Source organism: Lissotriton vulgaris, chromosome 11, assembly GCF_964263255.1.
Source record: "Lissotriton vulgaris chromosome 11, aLisVul1.2, whole genome shotgun sequence".
NCBI lineage: Eukaryota > Metazoa > Chordata > Amphibia > Caudata > Salamandridae > Lissotriton > Lissotriton vulgaris.
In genome coordinates, this window is record NC_141699.1 from 177,835,961 (window position 1) to 177,849,893 (window position 13,933).

Below are 13,933 nucleotides of genomic sequence, written 5' to 3' on the forward strand. Positions count from 1 at the left end.
TCCCACTGTAATTCATTTCCAAAGAAATGTTGTGCGCTTGCTATACGCACATGCTGCTCAAGGGTGCGACCTGAGGCCACAATATAGAAAAATACATATAGTGCTGCACCAACAGTAAAAAATAATTTGAAAGAGTCCAAATCAAAATGTAGAATGTTCCTTATCTTCTTTATTGTGCTTGTACCGTAGACAAATAGGTCCAAGTGTTGCAGCAAAACAACACAGCCAGTGTGTTTCATTCACCACTGTGAACTTCTTCAGGGCGTTCTTATTTTGTACAGCCAATATACCATAATATGCGTCTCGTGAAACCGTAGTTCACGATATGCTCATGGTCCTGATAGATTACACACCTAGATACTTTTAAGATCAGGCCAGGCCGCACCCGTACTTGACACCTTAGTCTGTGTCCAGGATAGTGGACAAACCACAACGTGCACTGCGTGAGTGCAAAAACAAAAGGTTATTCAATCCTTTTTTCCAGTAGTATTGTAGGTGAGCCAACAGCCAGCATCCTGTCAGGCCCTAACCAACCACCAACTGCTGTTCAATGCAGTCTAAGTAGAAGAACACAGACAGTAGGCAACTGCATATAACAATACACTACGTAATACAACCGCATCTCTTGGGTACCTAGTGTTTGTGACAACCTGAACTTTCTATGGTTTACATCAAGGTAAGTCGTGACGCATCCCCTCCTTGAATGGAACATCAACTACAGGTGTAACAGGAACTCCAACAGCTTCTCAAAGCCAAGGATGTGATACTCCAGAGAAAGGTTTTGCACCTCAGTTCAACATGTGCACATGCCTGCCTGCTTCCTAGGCAGACATTTCCCTTCTGGCCCCCTCCCACCCCTTCTAATTGCTCACCTACACTCCACTTTCTACCCAAGCATTCTATACTGCTTCTTTGGGAGGCACCCTTGTTTCACCCTAATGTCTCCCTAGCTGCCCCTCTTAATTCTCTAAGCCCCCTACCCCAATCTTGCCTTGACTAATTGTACCTTTCTCTACTCCCACTCCAACCACTTATGTGGCCTTTTGCTCCCTCCTTCCTCCTCTCTCCCCTCCTCCCATCCTTGCCTCCTCTACGCTTCCTACTCCCATAACCTTCTTCTCTTCTCTGATTGCTCTATCACCCATCGTATTCCTCCCCAATTGCTCCTACTCTAACCAAAATCTGTCTTATCACCATCTCCTATCCATCCAAAAAAACAGAAGTGGAAAAGCTGTTCAATTGGCTCTTTGAAGGTTTCCAAACTGACACCCCTCACACTGGAGACCAAGATGGCTGCGCTCTTGGTGTGCTCCTGACAGTGCCCTTTTCTTTCTCTCAACTATGCAGGCCTGTCAACTCTTTCTCTGAGTTGTGGGAGTGGGGGCTTTTAGCAGTACAGACAGTGAAGCTGGACAGAGGCAGGGGTGTCTTCTGGTGCCCTGCTCCCCTGGGCACCTGATCCACTGTGATGCATTGTAATTTTATATGAACTTGTGTCACTGTTTGTGGCCCTAGATTCACAGTAACTCTGAGTGAGAGGCGGGGCAGCCATGTGGGGTGGAGACTAACGATTGTTGAACTGATAGAGCTGTCAGGAGATTCCACTGGACATTCATGGAGGTAACTAGAGCTCTGACAAATTTTGAAAGAGAAAGGGCCAAGGCCCGTATGGCTGATAAGTGGGAGAAATATGATGCACGAGCTCTTGCACCATGACACGGTGTCGGGAGACACCACCCTGCGAGCGATCTGATGAGCAGAACAGTTGGGACCTTGGTGAGTTTAACCTATGCAAGATAGGCGTTTATGTACTGAAGTGGGCCTTGTTTGCCCATCTATCGGCCGCTTCTGTACCTGAGGTAAAATAGTCGCAAAGAAGAAGAGTAAGGAAGACTTCTTTAACCTGCGTGTTACCAGAGAGAGGACAGGCTAGAGCAGGAGTCTCCAACCTCTAAAACAAGAACTACTCCTGCTCAATGAAAACAGTCCTGAGCTACTATTGGCTTTGACTATTGCTACAGTAGGACCACATCAAATGCATTCACTATAGTGACCACACAGATGTTTGTCAGAATATAAAGAGACAAAATATTGTGGCATGTCAAAATAGAAAATACAGAATATGACTATTACAATATCATGAAATATGCATGAATAAGTAAGTATAGATTTACTATTCTTAACTCCAGAAAAGGGTGTGGGTATGTACAAACTCTATTTTGTGAGTTGGTGACTTGCAAAATAGTGTTTACAAGTCGCTATTAGGAAGGGGCGTGCCAAGGGCGTCCCTTCCTAATAGCGAGTCAGAATGGCGTGTTCCATTGTTTTGTGACCACATTTGCGGTCACAAAACACTTGCAGTTTACTGCCTACTTCAAGTAGGTGGCAAGCGACTCACAAATGGGAAGGGGTCCAGAGGGAACCCCTTCCCCTTTGTAAATGGATGCGCAAATATTTTTTAAGAGCAGGCAGTGGTCCCACAGACCACTGCCAACCTTTAAAAAATGAAACAGGAACGTTTCATTTTTCTTTTTCAAATGCAATCTATTTTCCTTTAATTTAAAAAGCAGTCAAAGACATGGTGGTCTGCTGACCCCAGCAGGCCACCATCCCTGCGAGTGCTGGCCATTCCCAATGGGTCACAAATTGCGACCTGCCTCTTGAATGTTAATTAGCAGCTAATTTATGACCTCATTAGGAATCGTAAACAGTGTCTGAGACACTGTTGTACATTCCATTTTGCAAGTCACAAATTGCAAGTCGCAAAACATCGCAATTTGTGACTCGCAGAATGGAATGGTCATACATCTGGACCTAAATGTAAATGTAAATGTAAATGTAAATGTAAATGTAGTATACTTGTAAAGCGCACAGCTGCCCCAGCAACGGAGCGTCCCGGCGCTGTATACCGCTGTGGAACCTTACCTTACCTTACCTTACCTTTATGATAATGTGATAGCGGATATTCTGTATAGAATATTGATTCTGTACGATATTTTAAAAAAGTATTGTAGAAGAACAGCAACCAACCAACATGTAAGAAACAGTGAAGAGTTACTAACAGCAATGTAAGGAAAAGCTTTATCAATATAAAATGCTTTCACATGACTAATGAAATAACAGCCACAGGAGAAATATGCACTGGTACAAAGGAAATACTAAAAGCTATAAACATCCACAACTCAGTTTGAACTATCATTCAAAGAACAGCTTTAAATATATATGTATTTCTATCAAATACGCACATTCCATATTGAGCAAATACATACAAAGAATATCTTGCTTTTTGTAACAAAAAAACTCACTTTTTGAGGTTACAGACATGTGTAGTACTGCCATCTTTAAAATGTAATAACTACAAAGTGTTCTGTCGGGCGTTGCAATTTCTTATCATCAAGAAAAGGTGTTGTAATGTCACACCTATATGAGAAGATCAATGTATCAATGTATGTTCCTCAAAAAGCTACGAGAGTGTGGGCCTATGATGACCATTAATCAACAAACCAAAGCACATCACCTAAATAAACAACATACAACAACAATTACAATTATTTAGTATATTCAAAGTCATATATCTAAATAATATGCAAACATTTTTCTTACATGCGCCACATGCTGATCTGAGGAAAAATCAGGCTCTACAAAAGCTGCAATGCGCAATATTGAAGAGAGGCTGGAAGGGCTGACTGTTTGTGTATTAGAAGCTGAGAAGGAACTGGAGACAGAAGCTAAACGTTTTGCTCCCTGAGTGTACGGAGTGGATACATTTACTGAGTATATGAAAGAGGGGTCTTCTTTCCAGAAAATTTAAAAAAAGAGCCTTTGATTTGACTGGAGTAGAAATGTGAGATGTTGGTTGATCCACGTCAGAGTAATATTCTCCCAATGCTGGAGATTCCCTTGGGGATTGTATCTGAGATATATTCTGGATGCATGGCAGAAGCACTAGCTGACTTGCAATTAGTCCAGAGCAGTCTAGACTGTGATGTAATTGTGAAAAACTACACTCTCCCCAAGCCTTTTGAAAAATGAAGTGGGTGGTCCAGTGACAATGATGTTACTGGAGGAGAGACATTCGCCTTTCTTTCCAGATCCACATCCTTGCATTCTAGCCCAAGAGAGAACTGATGGTTATATGCAATGAGTTGTTGACAAGGGTGTAAAAGTATCAGTGAGCCACCCTGTCAGAATGAGAGTGTAACAGGGGTGCAGTTCATTTCTATTCTCACAGGTGGACTTTGCAACCTAATTCTGGCAATATCTAAGATCTGACCCTTGGTGAACAATATGAGCGTGTGGTAGCTCTGGTTTGGACTTGGCCGGGGCGAAGTGGCTGCCTCTACGCCTCCCTGATTATACGCGGGGCACAGGGAAATTTCTCTGGATGGGGGTTTGGATAGTAAACATTAGATAGTATAGCTGAGTTGGAAGTTTTTTTGTTTTTTGTTGTCGGCCTCTTCTTCCACAACTCCTTGATGTCTTTAGGCAACAACCAGTGATTGCTAGTTTGTGAAGAACTTATAACTGATATGTGCTGAAGCTTTGTCCAATACTTTGCTTCTTAACACACTAAGTGGAAACCTGGTTTGGACTTTCTTTGTTTTTCCCACCGGCCACGGGTTGTAGTTGGGATGTATTTTTTGTTTGCAATAAATACATTCAAATCTAAACCTAAGACCCCTGAAGATGTCAACAGAGCTAACTCACAGAAAGAGGACCCCACGGATCAGCAAAACGTTAAAGAAGCTGAAGACAGAGTTAGGCGCTCTACAACAGCAGTAGTACAAATCAGAAACCAAATTGACAAAACTCATCACCAATGCCATCCAAAATATACAAATTATCCATAAACAATGCAGAAATAATCTACTATTGCAGTAGATTTCCAAAGCAAAATGCCAATAAAAGGGCTTTCAGACAGGCAGAGGCACTGAATAAACCTTAGCAAACATCTGGTATAGCAGTATTTCAATTAGTTGATCTGTCGGCTGCCTTTGACGTAGTGCATCACCAGACCCCGCTACTGAGACGAGAGAATCTTGAACTCGGAGGAAGGGTCCTGGAATGGATCTCATTTTACCCACATGGCAGGTCTAGTATCTTGCTACCCCCATTCACATCAGGTCCTTTCAGCACTGGCTCTGGCATATCACAAGGCTAGGTTGTATGACCACTCCTCTTCAACCTCTAGCTCATACTACAACTGGACCTCACCTAGTCCTTCAACCAACGTTTATAAAACAGTGTTGATGATGCACAGATTATCCTAAATCTGGTAAACCCAAAGAATCTAGACTTCTAAGGAGTTGACCAGTTCTTCTGAGCCACTGACTAGTAGACACCAAGTAACCACCTTGAACTGAATTCTTCCAAAATTAAGATCTTAATGTGTGGAGAATGGAAAACCTACAGCTACAAACACTTGGACTCAGGAACTCAACTCTCCAGCAGCTACATCAGTCTGAGCATTGTCATGAACATCAGTCTTTCCCTAGTCCCCAAGTGAGTGTTTTCTTCACCATGCAAGCTCTTTCACACATATAGATTTCACTCAGAAGCTATAGGCTTGATCACCCTTGTCATGTCTCGACTACACTGTGCAAATGGTCTTTAACTACTCCACAGACTGCAAAATATCCAAACTGTAGCAAGAGGACAGCTCCTACATCTTTACCCATGGAATGTATCACAACAGTTCTCCAACCACTTCACTGGCTCCCTATTGTCAGGCACTGCATTACCGAGACAAATGCATTGTTCAGTGAGCCATCCATGGTAAGACACCATCCTAAATTCAGTTAGAGCCCACAGACCCTCTTTTGCAGACTAGCACCATGGCTGATTATGCCGCCATTAAAAACTAAACAGAATGTTGTAACCTAATTTTCAATACACACAGCAAAAATCTGGAATTACAGAAGGAAATAAGCACTGATACTTCCCAAATAGAAGGTATTGGATCACACTGACAACTAAACAGGTTCAATTGTCCACCTGTCAGAAGACACAGTACCATATCACCCAAGATCAAGAAATATTTTGATCTCAAAAGGATGGTAGGTATTATTGCTTGCAAATAACTTTTACTGTACTTCATTCCACTCCTGACATAAGCACAGCTACATGACTGTAGGGACGCAAGAAGTATCACTATGTTATAATGTAAATAGTTATGACAACAATGAATGTATATGCATCTCAGGTTAACCATACCATGTTCCCTCTAGAATGTTTCTTTTACTCCACCACATTTCGTTCCATTGGTCTTTCTCTCATCTAGTGCTCACCTGATAATATTTCAAACTTTATTTTAGCCAGGAGTGTGGCGCATTGTGTAAGGCTTGCAAGATGCTCTTGGTGGTGCCGTTGGTTGTAAAAGAATACTCCAGGCTTGATAGTAGTAGCATTTATTGCAGCTCTAGGTTACACAACTACCACCAGTCAAGCCTCAATTCCAACTGTCTCTCAAATTCAAAAACACACAATTACATTGCAAAGAATTAGAATATATGAGTGTAGAGCATAGAACATTGGCTACAAGAATGGTTACAGGTGACATGGCAAATACTAAAGACCAACACCATTTGTCTCTAATAATCCTGAGTCCAAATTACTTCTCTGTGGCATGATTTATAGTATTGTCTTCAAGTCGTTCTTGACTGGCTGAGCAGCCAATGCGCCATCATCCCTGAAGTTACTGTCTGTGATCCTTGTGTGCTCATGTCAGTGTCCACTCCACCCTAACCAGAGTTAACCACAGCACCTGCTTCGATTGCCCCTGACCTGTGCTACATCCTAACATAATTTCTCTGATGTACTATTCAACACATCAGTGCTGTGGTAAGGCTTGGTTCTGCTGAGGTGGTTCTACGTTTCTTCGCTGCATGAACGCTGCCTTTCCACCATCTGGCCTGCCTTGAGGTGTGGTGCAAACCCCACAGTTTCCACTTTTGAGGCTTGCTTACACTGCCTCTTCTGTCTTCCTGGTGGCTCTGCACCACACACGGTTGTTTTTATCTTCCCGCAGACCCTCTCTTGGGTCTATCTGGTAGAGCCGCCATCTCTTAATCATGCATGGTCTTACATGCTGTTTCTGAGCATTTCATGAGTCAAGAGGAGACTCTTAGGTTGTGACAAGTTCTTCAGAGGATTTGTTAGAGTTTCTCATACTTCTGTCATTAGCTATGTGGTGCTGGGTGAAGATCCGTCCCATTATTGTGTGACTTAGTGATCTTCACTTACTTAACTGATATCTTCATCCAGAGCTTCGACACACCCATGATGGGTAACGATATCCTGGAAGCCTATATCAGCGTGGGACTGAGCTGCTCTCAGTGACAGGCCTATGTCTATAATTTCTAGCTGGCCCTAGTCTTAAAGGTACTCTGTTCTCCTCTCAAGTGATGATACTGTATTTGGTGCAGCAGCGTTGCAGACTTAATGCTCAAACAGTTAAAAGCGTTGCTTTTGGAAGTGGATTTCCTGGCTGGATTCCGTCCCTCATGATTGTATTTACTTATTGGAATTGCTCTTCCTGCATCTCCTTTATTTCTCACCAAACATTTTAATATTTGTTTTAATGTGCTCTATTTATTTTAGAATGGCAGCCGCTTGCATGTTCCAGCCTTCTTCATCGGCTAACAAAATTGACGAACCAGCTCTACCTTGGAATCAATAGGTAAAACGTTTCGAATCATATTTGATTGCTATTGCATGATAAGCTTGTCATTGAAGGAAGGAGAGTTTATGAAATGACAGTTCCTAAAGGCATGTACTATACAAGTGAGGTTGATCACGTATGTGATTCACTAATACATGATCAATTCATGAAGTGGACGAACAGTCCAAAGATTCAGGAAAATCAATTCAGCAGTATTCCCAATCTCAAAGGTGTGATTGACATGCCTAAGAGCTTTGAGCAGGCGGTAGTATCTGTCAAAGAGATGAAGGACTCTGTTGAGCAACAAATTTATAAATAAAGTCAAAGAGCAAAAAGAATGATGACAACATTGAAATGAAAGACACTAGCATCTGTAAGCATAACTTGTTTGCTAAGGAGACTACCAAAATAAAATGCTCCAGGAGTGGTAGTATGAGCCCGTTAGCCTTTAGTGCATTGTGTCTTGCTAGAAATAGTGCACCATGCAAGAGTTTGTAAAGAATTCCCAGGCAAATAGGTAAATATAGTTGAAGCACTAGGGATTAACAAGAACATTTTGCAGGTAAATGAAATGACGATAATGTGCGACTTCCTAGTTGTGGAGTTTCTTTAGGTGACCACATAGTTAAGGTTTTGGCTGATTTGTGTTATCTCTAAATATGTATGATCACAACGTTTATTTCCTTAGTGGGAGTGATGACAATGTGCATATCCTTGAAGGGGTGTGTTATAATTAGGAAGCTGCATATTTCTAAACAGGGATCAAACTTGTTGGTTGAAGACATCGGAAAAATAGGCATCCTACTTGATCCCAACATATCTCATCCTACCCTTTTTGTTAAAAGATCATTAAGCAATGTGGATATCGCTGAACGAGTTCCCAGAAAAAATGGGTAGTCTAAATAATTTTCAGCACAAGAATAATTTAAAGGAGTGTGCCACATCTTTCATGTACAAAGTATGTCCAATTCCAAACTTAATGAAGGGACAATTAAAGGAAGGATTGAAAAAACTAGTTAGGGCAAGAGGTAGTTGAGCCAATTGAGGCTTTGAAGTTACTTGCACCCAAAAGTGTTAGTAAAAATAAGCTGAAAGATGTGGCCTCATTCTTTGTGTAGATTTAAGGGGCTTGAACTCATCTGTTTGGATTGATCAATACCCTCATTCCAACATTTAAATAATGTCTTTCAATATCAACAGGGAATGGATTTCATGGCAAAGCTCCTCTACAAATAGTCCTGTTGTACCATTCCACACTCTGTAACAGATGTGTCTTCTTTTGTGCCTTTGCAATCTAGGCATCTGGGAACTAAATTGGTGCTAGCATGGCTGCATATAAGTCGGATGGTACAAGAGGAATGGGAGTGTATTATGAACAGAGTGGGATTAAACTAAAATAGCAACAGACTCCATTATAGCTCCAAACCATAAGTGGCAGGAATGTGACATGGTTTGTAGGGGACCTAGTGCAAGCAAGAACCTGAGTTCCATAGCAGTGAGGTGTGCATGTACTTAGATCTAATAAGGAATAATAAATAGCTAAAGTTGGCTAGAATCAGGACAACTGGAATCATGGAATTGTGCAGCCACAGCGTTTTTCGCATAATTATGAATTTGCCACAAAGTCGATCATCTGCTGCATAAGCTGTTGTTTTTAACTGTGGAGTGGTGTGGTGTGGCTCACTGGTTAGTGGCGGCAGACCCGTAAGCAGAGAACAGCCCGGGACCAGGGTTCAATTCCCGACGCGGCAGGGTCGTGGACCAGGGTCAAAACGGACTCGATAATTCTCGCCTCAGTGCCTACTCTAACCAGGGAACACACTCAGCAACTCTGGGCATTAAGCTTGCCTCATCTCTACAACGGCCCCCCACAGACGCCCGGGATGCCTGGTTTCACCTTGTAGATACCCAGAATGGGACCATCTCACAGGGAAAACCAGGACGGGTTCCCCAGCGGTCTTCAGCACCAGGATACTCCATGGAGTCGCAGTGCGCTTTACAAGTACACCCACATTTACATTTTTACATTTACATTTAACTAAAGAAAACACATTTCTAGCTCAAGCGGTTCAAACGTTACTAAAACCACAGTGACACATGTTGCCCTGCAGTGGAAGACCCTATGCAAAGGTTGACTGGTCACCTTTCTATTGCTTTTTGCTATATTTGGATGTTAAACTGGTACAAATGAGGTGCAACTGCGTCCACACAGTGTAAAAAAAAAAGAGAGAAAATAATGAAGTAATACTATTACAAAATGTGCCGCATTACGCCGCATACTTTGCCATTTCTTGCCGAATTATTTACTCTACCCTGCTGCATAATTGGCCCTCCCCATGCCTCATAATTCCTGTGGCCCTGGCTATAATGTAGTTCGGCTTGAGAATGGTCAAACATGGAGCATGAAGGGAGGAGCTACGACACCAACCAAGATGGCCGCATAGTCTCCCGGCTCCGCTGACCTCCGTCCTTCGCCCTAATATCCTGCTGCTTATCCTGATTACCTGCACCGGATCCGTGTGTGTGATCCGACCCGCACTCCAGGGGTGCAATCCCGGAGTTTCTCCGCCGTTGCGGAGCGTAGCTACGTCGAGTGTCGCATTGAGGCCTAACCCAGCAGGGAAGTCGGGGTCCCGAGTGCTGGCTCTGCCGGGTCCGAGTTGAATAACAATGGACTGCTGAATGTGGTTGGGTCCGGTCTCTGAAGCACTCGGACCTCTTTGATTGTTCTGCTACCAACAGCTGCCTGGTGCCCTACAGTAGGTGAGGTGACGAGTGACGCACGGTGCTGTGTCGCGGGGGTCCCTGACCGGGGGTTCGGCATTCACATCGCCGATTCCCCCGGGTCGGTGCCTCGCTGAGTACTACTGCTCGCTACCCGTCAGTCCCTCATAGCTTACTCCTGCTCCGCCTAATTTTGCCCAGGAGAAGGCGCCTCTCCGTGGGGACCACCATGTTGGAGGGCGAAAGTCATCTAGCGGAACAGGCTCGAACTGGCCCGTCATTGCGAACGGTGCTGGAGGCACTCTTGGCACTTAAGGGGACTATTAAAGTCCAGACTTGCAGTTTGTTGTCTGCGACGGATGGACTCACAGGCCTGAGACCGGATCCTGACTCAACACCCGCTACCCGGCAACCAGCCCGCTTTTCAATAGATGTTTCGGAGACGTATTTTGACCCGGCACTGGAAGCAGGGTTTGCCCCTATTGTACTGGATCTACCTGATTGTACTGTGCCTGGTCACCCGATGGAACCGTTGGAACCCCCGATTGTGTATACCTCGGAACATTTACATGTCGTCCCCATTTTGGAACTTTCTACTTTCTATCTTTTGCTGTTTCGGACCGTGTTGATTCCCCTCCCCTGTCGGTCCTTCAAGATGGCGGATGGGGTAAAGCTTGGCTTCGAAGGCAGGGAGGGGCAACATTGGTACCAGCCGTCTATATTGGGACCTGCCGTTCTTTTCTCATCTGTGTACTCCTGTTCTGTAGACTTTTGCAGTATTTTGTGGAATTGGCTTTCCTTAATTGACAACTTCAGTGAATTTGATCGACGGGGCCAGGGTTGAGATCTTTATCTGGGTCTCTCAGTGTGGCATTATGTTTAACGGGATTGTTTTATTGACCTAACGGAGTCCGGGGCGGGGCTGGCTACGACGGGGGAAGGAGACCGGGAGTCCGTAAAAATATGCCCTCCTCCGATTTCCCTCATCGAGTGGGGTTCTTTGCCTTTTCCTTTCTTTCCCTTTCTTCTATATTTCGGGTTCTGGTTACTGGGCGACAGGCACGCTGCGAGGGGGGTGGCCGTAGTCATCAGCAGGGGTGCAGGGTGTGGGGGGTGTGGGGATGGGTGTTTGTTTTTATTTTTGTTCTATGGCCTCTTTTCTTTCTTCTCTTCCCTTGTCTTTTCTTCTTTTTCCTTTTCCGGGTTAGTGTAGTGGGTTCGGCTTTCTTGCATCCTTGTTTCTATATCTGTACCTTAACTTTTCTGAGGTTTGGTGCTATGGGGCGGACAATAATGATGGCGTAGGCGAATAATAATGTGCTAGTTTATCCTGTTGCCGTATGTCTTAACGCCGTAGACTAACATTATAGCGAGCTTCTTTTGGACACGTTGTTCTTTTGCTCGCCCACCTTTATGATCCGAGACACTGTACGACACCTGATCCTTTCTACTTATTATTGTAAAATGAAAACCTCCCATCCTGTTTCCGAATTGAACGGCCTTTGCAACCGATGTGCTTTGTGGATGGAGTTCCTATGCTCCCAAGGGAGGCGGGTTTGTAGTTGGACTGTAATACCGTACTGAAACGCTTAGCGGCCAGCCCTGGGGGTTGTAGGCCCTTGTCTGTATTTGATTGCAAATGTTAAATAAAGGTTTAAAAAAAAAAAAAAAAAAACATGGAGCATGAAAATAATTTGCAAATCCACAGCTTAGAGATACATTGACCTCTATCTTAATAGATAGGAAGGGAGCTGACGCGTAGACAGACCAGTTCGCCAAATCCATAGCAATAATGACCTCCATTTTGTCAGAGGGTTATTTTCAGCATGATGAAGAAAAAAAATGGAATCATTTTCATATGGTGTACGTTTTTCATTTATCAGCATGTGTAACCTTCGGTAGACCTGTATATGATTTATCCACACCTAATGTGCACCTACCAACACTTTGATTTCATTGCCTTAAGGGGATAAGATGTGCTGTAGTATGTATAATTTATATACAGTAATCAATGTATTTGCATCTCAAGGTAACCATACCTTGTTCAAACCGGAATGTTTGTTTCACCCCTCCTCCCAATTCCCTCACCCCATATTTACTTCCCTTTGTCTCTCCCTCTTCTATTGCTCACCTATTAACATTGTAAACCTTTATTCCTGCACGAGGTTGGTGCAAGGTGTGAGCCTTGTCAGAGGTGTTTGGCGGTGAAGTTAGTCTCTGTTAAACTGGAGTTCAGCTTAGCTCTCTGTGTGGATGGTTTATAAAAAATCCACTCTTCTTCACTCGCGACACCAAAACACTTCCAACAATCGCCACACTCAAAACCTCCCACTCTTCCTACCAGACCCAGCAAGAGTATACACCCCAAACTTTATATCTTCCAGTCAGACCCAGCAATAGCATAAAGTTCAAGCTTCATATCACAATAACAGTATAATGTTACACACAGCACCAAAACACTTCCTACAACCACCACACTCAAAACCCACACTGTTCCAACTGGACCCAGCAATAGTATTGAGCTCAAGCTTTATACTTCCAACCAGACCCAGCAATAGTAAAAAGCTCAAGCTTTATATCACGATAATAGGATAATGTTACACACGACACCAAAACACTTCTCACAATCGCCACACTTAAAACACACACTAGTCCAACCAGACCCAGCAATAGTATAAAGCTCAAGCTTTATATCTTCCAACTAGAGCCAGCAGTGGCATTCAAGTTCAAGCTTTATATCACAATAACAAGATAATGTCACAGACGACACCAAAACACTTCCCAGATAGGCCATTGTGGTAACATCAGTTTGTTACAAATGACTACGGGCCTGATTTAGATGTTGGCGCGACCCTGACGGCGTGGCCTTTTTGGCAGTCTTCCCACCCACCAACCTGGCGTTTCACCCACCCAATTTAAATCTTGGCTGGCACTGTGAGAAAAGACCACAGCGGACCACCTGACTCCACCAGGACTTCGCTCCCTGCACCTACGGCGGGATGGCTGCAGCTGGTGGTGGCAGGACTCCAGCTAGGATTCCCACCCTCCAGATTTGGATGTGGGCTGTTTCGAAGGGAATTCCATTGGGAATCTCTCAGACTTCGGATCGTCGGAATGATAAGAAAAGGGGTGTAAATACACTTTTTCTCTGGGTACAGGCTGCGATTTTGTCCTCCTTCGCCCAGGTCCCCCCTTACCTGCTGGACCTTCAATGGTCTGGCACCCCGTTTTGGCAGACCCGGACATGGGTGTTTGAGGTTTGTGCATGTATACATTGCATGGTGTGTGTATGTTGGTGAGGTGCAATGCAGAATGTACACAACATGCTCACAACACATTGCCTACATACATACAAGTACACATACACAACACATATGTATTGTATGTAAACAAATAAATCCCACTTACCTGTCTCCCCACCACCATGGTGACCCTGTCAGTACTTGCTGACAGGACCAGGCCAGCCCAATGGGAACATCCAAACCCGTTCGTGGGACCCTGGCGTCCAGATATCGACAGCAGGCAGTTCGCCAGCACAGAAAAACGCTG